Source organism: Ranitomeya imitator, unplaced genomic scaffold (genome assembly GCF_032444005.1).
Source record: "Ranitomeya imitator isolate aRanImi1 unplaced genomic scaffold, aRanImi1.pri SCAFFOLD_672, whole genome shotgun sequence".
Taxonomy (NCBI): domain Eukaryota; kingdom Metazoa; phylum Chordata; class Amphibia; order Anura; family Dendrobatidae; genus Ranitomeya; species Ranitomeya imitator.
Window position 1 is genome coordinate 42,501 of NW_027193538.1, and position 12,500 is coordinate 55,000.

Consider the following 12,500-nt stretch of genomic DNA (forward strand, 5'->3'; position numbering starts at 1 on the left):
TTTTGTGAAAATTGACACGTTCCCCTACTTCACGCCAGGGGGGCGTCAATATGTTGTGAGGTACCCCAGGACAGTCGCCCAAATGTGGGTGAAGTTTGCGAGTCATGGGCGCAAAGTCGAATTTTGGGTGAAAAACCGCATTTTCATACTCTAAAAATTTCAGACAAGTGTCAGACTTCCAGGCAGGGGAAAACCGCAGGAGGCGTACCGAGGAGGCTTCCAGGAGCCTGGGAAGATTATCCAAAAGTGCCCTTGACACTTAGAAATATTTTCAGAAAATCACGATTTTGTGAAAATTGACACGTTTCCCCTACTTCCACGCCAGGGGGGCGTCAATATGTTGTGAGGTACCCCAGGACAGTCGCCTAAATGTGGGTGAAGTTTGCGAGTCATGGGCGCAAAGTCGAATTTTGGGTGAAAAACCGCATTTTCATACTCTAAAAATTTCAGACAAGTGTCAGACTTCCAGGCAGGGGGAAACCGCAGGAGGCGTACCGAGGAGGCTTCCAGGAGCCTGGGGAAGATTTTCCAAAAGTGTCCTTGACACTTAGAAATATTTTCAGAAAATCACGATTTTGTGAAAATTGACACGTTTCCCCTACTTCCACGCCAGGGGGGCGTCAATATGATGTGAGGTACCCCAAGGCAGTGACCTAACTGTGGGTGAAGTTTGCGGGTCATGGGCGCAAAGTCGAATTTTGGGTGAAAAACCGCATTTTCATACTCTAAAAATTTCAGACAAGTGTCAGACTTCCAGGCAGGGGGAAACCGCCGGAGGCGTACCGAGGAGGCTTCCAGGAGCCTGGGGAAGATTTTCCAAAAGTGTCCTTGACACTTAGAAATATTTTCAGAAAATCACGATTTTGTGAAAATTGACACGTTTCCCCTACTTCCACGCCAGGGGGGCGTCAATATGTTGTGAGGTACCCCAGGACAGTCGCCCAAATGTGGGTGAAGTTTGCGAGTCATGGGCGCACAGTCGAATTTTGGGTGAAAAACCGCATTTTCATACTCTAAAAATTTCAGACAAGTGTCAGACTTCCAGGCAGGGGGGAAACCGCCGGAGGCGTACCGAGGAGGGCTTCCAGGAGCCTGGGGATGATTTTCCAAAAGTGCCCTTGACACTTAGAAATATTTTCAGAAAATCACGATTTTGTGAAAATTGACACGTTTCCCCTACTTCCACGCCAGGGGGGCGTCAATATGATGTGAGGTACCCCAAGGCAGTGACCTAACTGTGGGTGAAGTTTGCGGGTCATGGGCGCAAAGTCGAATTTTGGGTGAAAAACCGCATTTTCATACTCTAAAAATTTCAGACAAGTGTCAGACTTCCAGGCAGGGGAAAACCGCAGGAGGCGTACCGAGGAGGCTTCCAGGAGCCTGGGGAAGATTATCCAAAAGTGCCCTTGACACTTAGAAATATTTTCAGAAAATCACGATTTTGTGAAAATTGACACGTTTCCCCTACTTCCACGCCAGGGGGGCGTCAATATGTTGTGAGGTACCCCAGGACAGTCGCCTAAATGTGGGTGAAGTTTGCGAGTCACGGGCGCAAAGTCGAATTTTGGGTGAAAAACCGCGTTTTCATGCGCTAAAAATTTCAGACAAGTGTCAGACTTCCAGGCAGGGGAAAACCGCAGGAGGCGTACCGAGGAGGCTTCCAGGAGCCTGGGGAAGATTATCCAAAAGTGTCCTTGACACTTAGAAATATTTTCAGAAAATCACGATTTTGTGAAAATTGACACGTTTCCCCTACTTCCACGCCAGGGGGGCGTCAATATGTTGTGAGGTACCCCAGGACAGTCGCCTAAATGTGGGTGAAGTTTGCGAGTCACGGGCGCAAAGTCGAATTTTGGGTGAAAAACCGCGTTTTCATGCGCTAAAAATTTCAGACAAGTGTCAGACTTCCAGGCAGGGGAAAACCGCAGGAGGCGTACCGAGGAGGCTTCCAGGAGCCTGGGGAAGATTATCCAAAAGTGTCCTTGACACTTAGAAATATTTTCAGAAAATCACGATTTTGTGAAAATTGACACGTTTCCCCTACTTCCACGCCAGGGGGGCGTCAATATGTTGTGAGGTACCCCAGGACAGTCGCCTAAATGTGGGTGAAGTTTGCGAGTCACGGGCGCAAAGTCGAATTTTGGGTGAAAAACCGCGTTTTCATGCGCTAAAAATTTCAGACAAGTGTCAGACTTCCAGGCAGGGGAAAACCGCAGGAGGCGTACCGAGGAGGCTTCCAGGAGCCTGGGGAAGATTATCCAAAAGTGTCCTTGACACTTAGAAATATTTTCAGAAAATCACGATTTTGTGAAAATTGACACGTTTCCCCTACTTCCACGCCAGGGGGGCGTCAATATGTTGTGAGGTACCCCAGGACAGTCGCCTAAATGTGGGTGAAGTTTGCGAGTCACGGGCGCAAAGTCGAATTTTGGGTGAAAAACCGCGTTTTCATGCGCTAAAAATTTCAGACAAGTGTCAGACTTCCAGGCAGGGGAAAACCGCAGGAGGCGTACCGAGGAGGCTTCCAGGAGCCTGGGGAAGATTATCCAAAAGTGTCCTTGACACTTAGAAATATTTTCAGAAAATCACGATTTTGTGAAAATTGACACGTTTCCCCTACTTCCACGCCAGGGGGGCGTCAATATGTTGTGAGGTACCCCAGGACAGTCGCCTAAATGTGGGTGAAGTTTGCGAGTCACGGGCGCAAAGTCGAATTTTGGGTGAAAAACCGCGTTTTCATGCGCTAAAAATTTCAGACAAGTGTCAGACTTCCAGGCAGGGGAAAACCGCAGGAGGCGTACCGAGGAGGCTTCCAGGAGCCTGGGGAAGATTATCCAAAAGTGTCCTTGACACTTAGAAATATTTTCAGAAAATCACGATTTTGTGAAAATTGACACGTTTCCCCTACTTCCACGCCAGGGGGGCGTCAATATGATGTGAGGTACCCCAAGGCAGTGACCTAACTGTGGGTGAAGTTTGCGGGTCATGGGCGCAAAGTCGAATTTTGGGTGAAAAACCGCATTTTCATACTCTAAAAATTTCAGACAAGTGTCAGACTTCCAGGCAGGGAGAAACCGCAGGAGGCGTACCGAGGAGGCTTCCAGGAGCCTGGGGAAGATTATCCAAAAGTGTCCTTGACACTTAGAAATATTTTGAAAAAAATCACGATTTTGTGAAAATTGACACGTTTCCCCTACTTCCACGCCAGGGGGGCGTCAATATGATGTGAGGTACCCCAAGGCAGTGACCTAACTGTGGGTGAAGTTTGCGGGTCATGGGCGCAAAGTCGAATTTTGGGTGAAAAACCGCATTTTCATACTCTAAAAATTTCAGACAAGTGTCAGACTTCCAGGCAGGGGGAAACCGCAGGAGGCGTACCGACGAGGCTTCCAGGAGCCTGGGGAAGATTATCCAAAAGTGTCCTTGACACTTAGAAATATTTTCAGAAAATCATGATTTTGTGAAAATTGACACGTTTCCCCTACTTCCACGCCAGGGGGGCGTCAATATGATGTGAGGTACCCCAAGGCAGTGACCTAACTGTGGGTGAAGTTTGCGGGTCATGGGCGCAAAGTCGAATTTTGGGTGAAAAACCGCATTTTCATACTCTAAAAATTTCAGACAAGTGTCAGACTTCCAGGCAGGGGAAAACCGCAGGAGGCGTACCGAGGAGGCTTCCAGGAGCCTGGGGAAGATTATCCAAAAGTGCCCTTGACACTTAGAAATATTTTCAGAAAATCACGATTTTGTGAAAATTGACACGTTTCCCCTACTTCCACGCCAGGGGGGCGTCAATATGTTGTGAGGTACCCCAGGACAGTCGCCCAAATGTGGGTGAAGTTTGCGAGTCATGGGCGCACAGTCGAATTTTGGGTGAAAAACCGCATTTTCATACTCTAAAAATTTCAGACAGGTGTCAGACTTCCAGGCAGGGAGAAACCGCAGGAGGCGTACCGAGGAGGCTTCCAGGAGCCTGGGGAAGATTATCCAAAAGAGTCCTTGACACTTAGAAATATTTTCAGAAAATCACGATTTTGTGAAAATTGACACGTTTCCCCTACTTCCACGCCAGGGGGGCGTCAATATGTTGTGAGGTACCCCAGGACAGTCGCCCAAATGTGGGTGAAGTTTGCGAGTCATGGGCGCACAGTCGAATTTTGGGTGAAAAACCGCATTTTCATACTCTAAAAATTTCAGACAGGTGTCAGACTTCCAGGCAGGGGGAAACCGCCGGAGGCGTACCGAGGAGGCTTCCAGGAGCCTGGGGAAGATTTTCCAAAAGTGTCCTTGACACTTAGAAATATTTTCAGAAAATCACGATTTTGTGAAAATTGACACGTTTCCCCTACTTCCACGCCAGGGGGGCGTCAATATGTTGTGAGGTACCCCAGGACAGTCGCCCAAATGTGGGTGAAGTTTGCGAGTCATGGGCGCAAAGTCGAATTTTGGGTGAAAAACCGCATTTTCATACTCTAAAAATTTCAGACAAGTGTCAGACTTCCAGGCAGGGGAAAACCGCAGGAGGCGTACCGAGGAGGCTTCCAGGAGCCTGGGGAAGATTATCCAAAAGTGCCCTTGACACTTAGAAATATTTTCAGAAAATCACGATTTTGTGAAAATTGACACGTTTCCCCTACTTCCACGCCAGGGGGGCGTCAATATGTTGTGAGGTACCCCAGGACAGTCGCCTAAATGTGGGTGAAGTTTGCGAGTCATGGGCGCAAAGTCGAATTTTGGGTGAAAAACCGCATTTTCATACTCTAAAAATTTCAGACAAGTGTCAGACTTCCAGGCAGGGGGAAACCGCAGGAGGCGTACCGAGGAGGCTTCCAGGAGCCTGGGGAAGATTTTCCAAAAGTGTCCTTGACACTTAGAAATATTTTCAGAAAATCACGATTTTGTGAAAATTGACACGTTTCCCCTACTTCCACGCCAGGGGGGCGTCAATATGATGTGAGGTACCCCAAGGCAGTGACCTAACTGTGGGTGAAGTTTGCGGGTCATGGGCGCAAAGTCGAATTTTGGGTGAAAAACCGCATTTTCATACTCTAAAAATTTCAGACAAGTGTCAGACTTCCAGGCAGGGGGAAACCGCCGGAGGCGTACCGAGGAGGCTTCCAGGAGCCTGGGGAAGATTTTCCAAAAGTGTCCTTGACACTTAGAAATATTTTCAGAAAATCACGATTTTGTGAAAATTGACACGTTTCCCCTACTTCCACGCCAGGGGGGCGTCAATATGTTGTGAGGTACCCCAGGACAGTCGCCCAAATGTGGGTGAAGTTTGCGAGTCATGGGCGCACAGTCGAATTTTGGGTGAAAAACCGCATTTTCATACTCTAAAAATTTCAGACAAGTGTCAGACTTCCAGGCAGGGGGAAACCGCCGGAGGCGTACCGAGGAGGCTTCCAGGAGCCTGGGGAAGATTTTCCAAAAGTGCCCTTGACACTTAGAAATATTTTCAGAAAATCACGATTTTGTGAAAATTGACACGTTTCCCCTACTTCCACGCCAGGGGGGCGTCAATATGATGTGAGGTACCCCAAGGCAGTGACCTAACTGTGGGTGAAGTTTGCGGGTCATGGGCGCAAAGTCGAATTTTGGGTGAAAAACCGCATTTTCATACTCTAAAAATTTCAGACAGGTGTCAGACTTCCAGGCAGGGAGAAACCGCAGGAGGCGTACCGAGGAGGCTTCCAGGAGCCTGGGGAAGATTATCCAAAAGAGTCCTTGACACTTAGAAATATTTTCAGAAAATCACGATTTTGTGAAAATTGACACGTTTCCCCTACTTCCACGCCAGGGGGGCGTCAATATGATGTGAGGTACCCCAAGGCAGTGACCTAACTGTGGGTGAAGTTTGCGGGTCATGGGCGCAAAGTCGAATTTTGGGTGAAAAACCGCATTTTCATACTCTAAAAATTTCAGACAAGTGTCAGACTTCCAGGCAGGGGGAAACCGCAGGAGGCGTACCGACGAGGCTTCCAGGAGCCTGGGGAAGATTATCCAAAAGTGTCCTTGACACTTAGAAATATTTTCAGAAAATCATGATTTTGTGAAAATTGACACGTTTCCCCTACTTCCACGCCAGGGGGGCGTCAATATGATGTGAGGTACCCCAAGGCAGTGACCTAACTGTGGGTGAAGTTTGCGGGTCATGGGCGCAAAGTCGAATTTTGGGTGAAAAACCGCATTTTCATACTCTAAAAATTTCAGACAAGTGTCAGACTTCCAGGCAGGGGGAAACCGCCGGAGGCGTACCGAGGAGGCTTCCAGGAGCCTGGGGAAGATTTTCCAAAAGTGTCCTTGACACTTAGAAATATTTTCAGAAAATCACGATTTTGTGAAAATTGACACGTTTCCCCTACTTCCACGCCAGGGGGGCGTCAATATGATGTGAGGTACCCCAAGGCAGTGACCTAACTGTGGGTGAAGTTTGCGGGTCATGGGCGCAAAGTCGAATTTTGGGTGAAAAACCGCATTTTCATACTCTAAAAATTTCAGACAAGTGTCAGACTTCCAGGCAGGGGAAAACCGCAGGAGGCGTACCGAGGAGGCTTCCAGGAGCCTGGGGAAGATTATCCAAAAGTGCCCTTGACACTTAGAAATATTTTCAGAAAATCACGATTTTGTGAAAATTGACACGTTTCCCCTACTTCCACGCCAGGGGGGCGTCAATATGTTGTGAGGTACCCCAGGACAGTCGCCTAAATGTGGGTGAAGTTTGCGAGTCACGGGCGCAAAGTCGAATTTTGGGTGAAAAACCGCGTTTTCATGCGCTAAAAATTTCAGACAAGTGTCAGACTTCCAGGCAGGGGAAAACCGCAGGAGGCGTACCGAGGAGGCTTCCAGGAGCCTGGGGAAGATTATCCAAAAGTGTCCTTGACACTTAGAAATATTTTCAGAAAATCACGATTTTGTGAAAATTGACACGTTTCCCCTACTTCCACGCCAGGGGGGCGTCAATATGTTGTGAGGTACCCCAGGACAGTCGCCTAAATGTGGGTGAAGTTTGCGAGTCACGGGCGCAAAGTCGAATTTTGGGTGAAAAACCGCATTTTCATACTCTAAAAATTTCAGACAAGTGTCAGACTTCCAGGCAGGGGGAAACCGCCGGAGGCGTACCGAGGAGGCTTCCAGGAGCCTGGGGAAGATTATCCAAACGAGTCCTTGACACTTAGAAATATTTTCAGAAAATCACGATTTTGTGAAAATTGACACGTTTCCCCTACTTCCACGCCAGGGGGGCGTCAATATGATGTGAGGTACCCCAAGGCAGTGACCTAACTGTGGGTGAAGTTTGCGGGTCATGGGCGCAAAGTCGAATTTTGGGTGAAAAACCGCATTTTCATACTCTAAAAATTTCAGACAAGTGTCAGACTTCCAGGCAGGGAGAAACCGCAGGAGGCGTACCGAGGAGGCTTCCAGGAGCCTGGGGAAGATTATCCAAAAGTGTCCTTGACACTTAGAAATATTTTGAAAAAAATCACGATTTTGTGAAAATTGACACGTTTCCCCTACTTCCACGCCAGGGGGGCGTCAATATGTTGTGAGGTACCCCAGGACAGTCGCCTAAATGTGGGTGAAGTTTGCGAGTCACGGGCGCAAAGTCGAATTTTGGGTGAAAAACCGCGTTTTCATGCGCTAAAAATTTCAGACAAGTGTCAGACTTCCAGGCAGGGGAAAACCGCAGGAGGCGTACCGAGGAGGCTTCCAGGAGCCTGGGGAAGATTATCCAAAAGTGTCCTTGACACTTAGAAATATTTTCAGAAAATCACGATTTTGTGAAAATTGACACGTTTCCCCTACTTCCACGCCAGGGGGGCGTCAATATGTTGTGAGGTACCCCAGGACAGTCGCCTAAATGTGGGTGAAGTTTGCGAGTCACGGGCGCAAAGTCGAATTTTGGGTGAAAAACCGCGTTTTCATGCGCTAAAAATTTCAGACAAGTGTCAGACTTCCAGGCAGGGGAAAACCGCAGGAGGCGTACCGAGGAGGCTTCCAGGAGCCTGGGGAAGATTATCCAAAAGTGTCCTTGACACTTAGAAATATTTTCAGAAAATCACGATTTTGTGAAAATTGACACGTTTCCCCTACTTCCACGCCAGGGGGGCGTCAATATGATGTGAGGTACCCCAAGGCAGTGACCTAACTGTGGGTGAAGTTTGCGGGTCATGGGCGCAAAGTCGAATTTTGGGTGAAAAACCGCATTTTCATACTCTAAAAATTTCAGACAAGTGTCAGACTTCCAGGCAGGGAGAAACCGCAGGAGGCGTACCGAGGAGGCTTCCAGGAGCCTGGGGAAGATTATCCAAAAGTGTCCTTGACACTTAGAAATATTTTCAGAAAATCACGATTTTGTGAAAATTGACACGTTTCCCCTACTTCCACGCCAGGGGGGCGTCAATATGTTGTGAGGTACCCCAGGACAGTCGCCCAAATGTGGGTGAAGTTTGCGAGTCATGGGCGCACAGTCGAATTTTGGGTGAAAAACCGCATTTTCATACTCTAAAAATTTCAGACAGGTGTCAGACTTCCAGGCAGGGGGAAACCGCCGGAGGCGTACCGAGGAGGCTTCCAGGAGCCTGGGGAAGATTTTCCAAAAGTGTCCTTGACACTTAGAAATATTTTCAGAAAATCACGATTTTGTGAAAATTGACACGTTTCCCCTACTTCCACGCCAGGGGGGCGTCAATATGTTGTGAGGTACCCCAGGACAGTCGCCCAAATGTGGGTGAAGTTTGCGAGTCATGGGCGCAAAGTCGAATTTTGGGTGAAAAACCGCATTTTCATACTCTAAAAATTTCAGACAAGTGTCAGACTTCCAGGCAGGGGAAAACCGCAGGAGGCGTACCGAGGAGGCTTCCAGGAGCCTGGGGAAGATTATCCAAAAGTGCCCTTGACACTTAGAAATATTTTCAGAAAATCACGATTTTGTGAAAATTGACACGTTTCCCCTACTTCCACGCCAGGGGGGCGTCAATATGTTGTGAGGTACCCCAGGACAGTCGCCTAAATGTGGGTGAAGTTTGCGAGTCATGGGCGCAAAGTCGAATTTTGGGTGAAAAACCGCATTTTCATACTCTAAAAATTTCAGACAAGTGTCAGACTTCCAGGCAGGGGGAAACCGCAGGAGGCGTACCGAGGAGGCTTCCAGGAGCCTGGGGAAGATTTTCCAAAAGTGTCCTTGACACTTAGAAATATTTTCAGAAAATCACGATTTTGTGAAAATTGACACGTTTCCCCTACTTCCACGCCAGGGGGGCGTCAATATGATGTGAGGTACCCCAAGGCAGTGACCTAACTGTGGGTGAAGTTTGCGGGTCATGGGCGCAAAGTCGAATTTTGGGTGAAAAACCGCATTTTCATACTCTAAAAATTTCAGACAAGTGTCAGACTTCCAGGCAGGGGGAAACCGCCGGAGGCGTACCGAGGAGGCTTCCAGGAGCCTGGGGAAGATTTTCCAAAAGTGTCCTTGACACTTAGAAATATTTTCAGAAAATCACGATTTTGTGAAAATTGACACGTTTCCCCTACTTCCACGCCAGGGGGGCGTCAATATGTTGTGAGGTACCCCAGGACAGTCGCCCAAATGTGGGTGAAGTTTGCGAGTCATGGGCGCACAGTCGAATTTTGGGTGAAAAACCGCATTTTCATACTCTAAAAATTTCAGACAAGTGTCAGACTTCCAGGCAGGGGGAAACCGCCGGAGGCGTACCGAGGAGGCTTCCAGGAGCCTGGGGAAGATTTTCCAAAAGTGCCCTTGACACTTAGAAATATTTTCAGAAAATCACGATTTTGTGAAAATTGACACGTTTCCCCTACTTCCACGCCAGGGGGGCGTCAATATGATGTGAGGTACCCCAAGGCAGTGACCTAACTGTGGGTGAAGTTTGCGGGTCATGGGCGCAAAGTCGAATTTTGGGTGAAAAACCGCATTTTCATACTCTAAAAATTTCAGACAAGTGTCAGACTTCCAGGCAGGGGAAAACCGCAGGAGGCGTACCGAGGAGGCTTCCAGGAGCCTGGGGAAGATTATCCAAAAGTGCCCTTGACACTTAGAAATATTTTCAGAAAATCACGATTTTGTGAAAATTGACACGTTTCCCCTACTTCCACGCCAGGGGGGCGTCAATATGTTGTGAGGTACCCCAGGACAGTCGCCTAAATGTGGGTGAAGTTTGCGAGTCACGGGCGCAAAGTCGAATTTTGGGTGAAAAACCGCGTTTTCATGCGCTAAAAATTTCAGACAAGTGTCAGACTTCCAGGCAGGGGAAAACCGCAGGAGGCGTACCGAGGAGGCTTCCAGGAGCCTGGGGAAGATTATCCAAAAGTGTCCTTGACACTTAGAAATATTTTCAGAAAATCACGATTTTGTGAAAATTGACACGTTTCCCCTACTTCCACGCCAGGGGGGCGTCAATATGTTGTGAGGTACCCCAGGACAGTCGCCTAAATGTGGGTGAAGTTTGCGAGTCACGGGCGCAAAGTCGAATTTTGGGTGAAAAACCGCGTTTTCATGCGCTAAAAATTTCAGACAAGTGTCAGACTTCCAGGCAGGGGAAAACCGCAGGAGGCGTACCGAGGAGGCTTCCAGGAGCCTGGGGAAGATTATCCAAAAGTGTCCTTGACACTTAGAAATATTTTCAGAAAATCACGATTTTGTGAAAATTGACACGTTTCCCCTACTTCCACGCCAGGGGGGCGTCAATATGTTGTGAGGTACCCCAGGACAGTCGCCTAAATGTGGGTGAAGTTTGCGAGTCACGGGCGCAAAGTCGAATTTTGGGTGAAAAACCGCGTTTTCATGCGCTAAAAATTTCAGACAAGTGTCAGACTTCCAGGCAGGGGAAAACCGCAGGAGGCGTACCGAGGAGGCTTCCAGGAGCCTGGGGAAGATTATCCAAAAGTGTCCTTGACACTTAGAAATATTTTCAGAAAATCACGATTTTGTGAAAATTGACACGTTTCCCCTACTTCCACGCCTGGGGGGCGTCAATATGATGTGAGGTACCCCAAGGCAGTGACCTAACTGTGGGTGAAGTTTGCGGGTCATGGGCGCAAAGTCGAATTTTGGGTGAAAAACCGCGTTTTCATACTCTAAAAATTTCAGACAAGTGTCAGACTTCCAGGCAGGGAGAAACCGCAGGAGGCGTACCGAGGAGGCTTCCAGGAGCCTGGGGAAGATTTTCCAAAAGTGTCCTTGACACTTAGAATTATTTTGAGAAATTTCCGATTTTGTGAAAAATGACCCCTTTCCCCTACTTCCACCCTAAAGGGGCGTCAATATGTTGTAAAGCACCCCGAGACAGAGACCTAAGCGTGGGCAAAGTTTGGGTCTGATGGGTGGAACACTGAAAAAAACGCGATTTTCCACTTAGAACAAACATAGAACTTTCAGACTTCCAGGCGGGGGGAATGCTCTGAAGCTGTACCGAGGACACTTCCATGGCCCCCGGATCGATTTTCAAGAACGAGTCCTTGGGACTTTGAAATTTTTCGGCGATGCGTTTTTGGCTTCCGGGAGCCGCAGAACGTTGGGAAATTCGTTCCGCTCGCCGGTTCCAGGTGTTTCGGGCTAGTCCAGGCCCCAGCTACGCCGCCTGGCCGCCAAATTTCGCAAAATCGAAAAAAAAAAAAATAGAACCGGAATGAGGAATTTCTGGCCGCCGGATCCGCCGCACAGCTCCAGGAAGTCGGACACTTTTCGGCTTCGCTCCCTTAAAGTGGGGGTCGGTGTTTCGCCATGCAAATACCCACTTTTGCACACCAGCTGCAGGATATAGGAGAGAGGGGTACCTCTCGGGCCCGACTGATTTCCGATGTTTTTGTGGTTCCTCAAGTCGGGTAGGCGGTTTGGCGAGTACCCCCCTGTTTGCATGGAAGTCCGCCCTCGCGTCGACACCAGGCTTCCGCGGCTCCAGGGGGACTCTTGCCGGTCGTCTGCCCCAAGTCAGAGACGCGTTTCCCGGGTCGCCTGAGCCTGAACGGACCCTCCCCAAGCGTGTTCTGGTTCTCCGAGGGTGACGGATGTCAGAAGGGAGGCAGATCTGGAGTCTTCGTCCCGAGGAGGGCTCCAGGAGGGCGGATTGCACCCCCTGACTCGGTCCCCTCAGAGCAGGCTTGGCGTTTCTCTGCGTCGGATGTCTCCCGCTTCCACGCCACCGGGGAGACCTATGAGAGAATCGCACTGTGACCCGGATTCCGTCTCGAGGGCGCCCGTAGCGTGTCGGAGAGGTACCTCCAGGACTATCGGGCATGTTTCTTCCCCGTCTCCCCGAGGGGAAGGATGGCAGCGGGCGGGGTTTCTCACCCATGCCCCCCACCGGCTCTTCCTCCGATCGATTTGGCTCAGCGCTCCCGGGTGGGGAGGTGGTGCCGCTCGCTCGGCCCGGGCTTTGGAGCCCGCGTCGGTCTAAGGCGGGCGGTCTCCTTCCTCTTTTACCCCCCCGGGATTCAGGCACGCATCCTTGGGCGTGCACGCCGGCAGTCGCCTCCCGTTC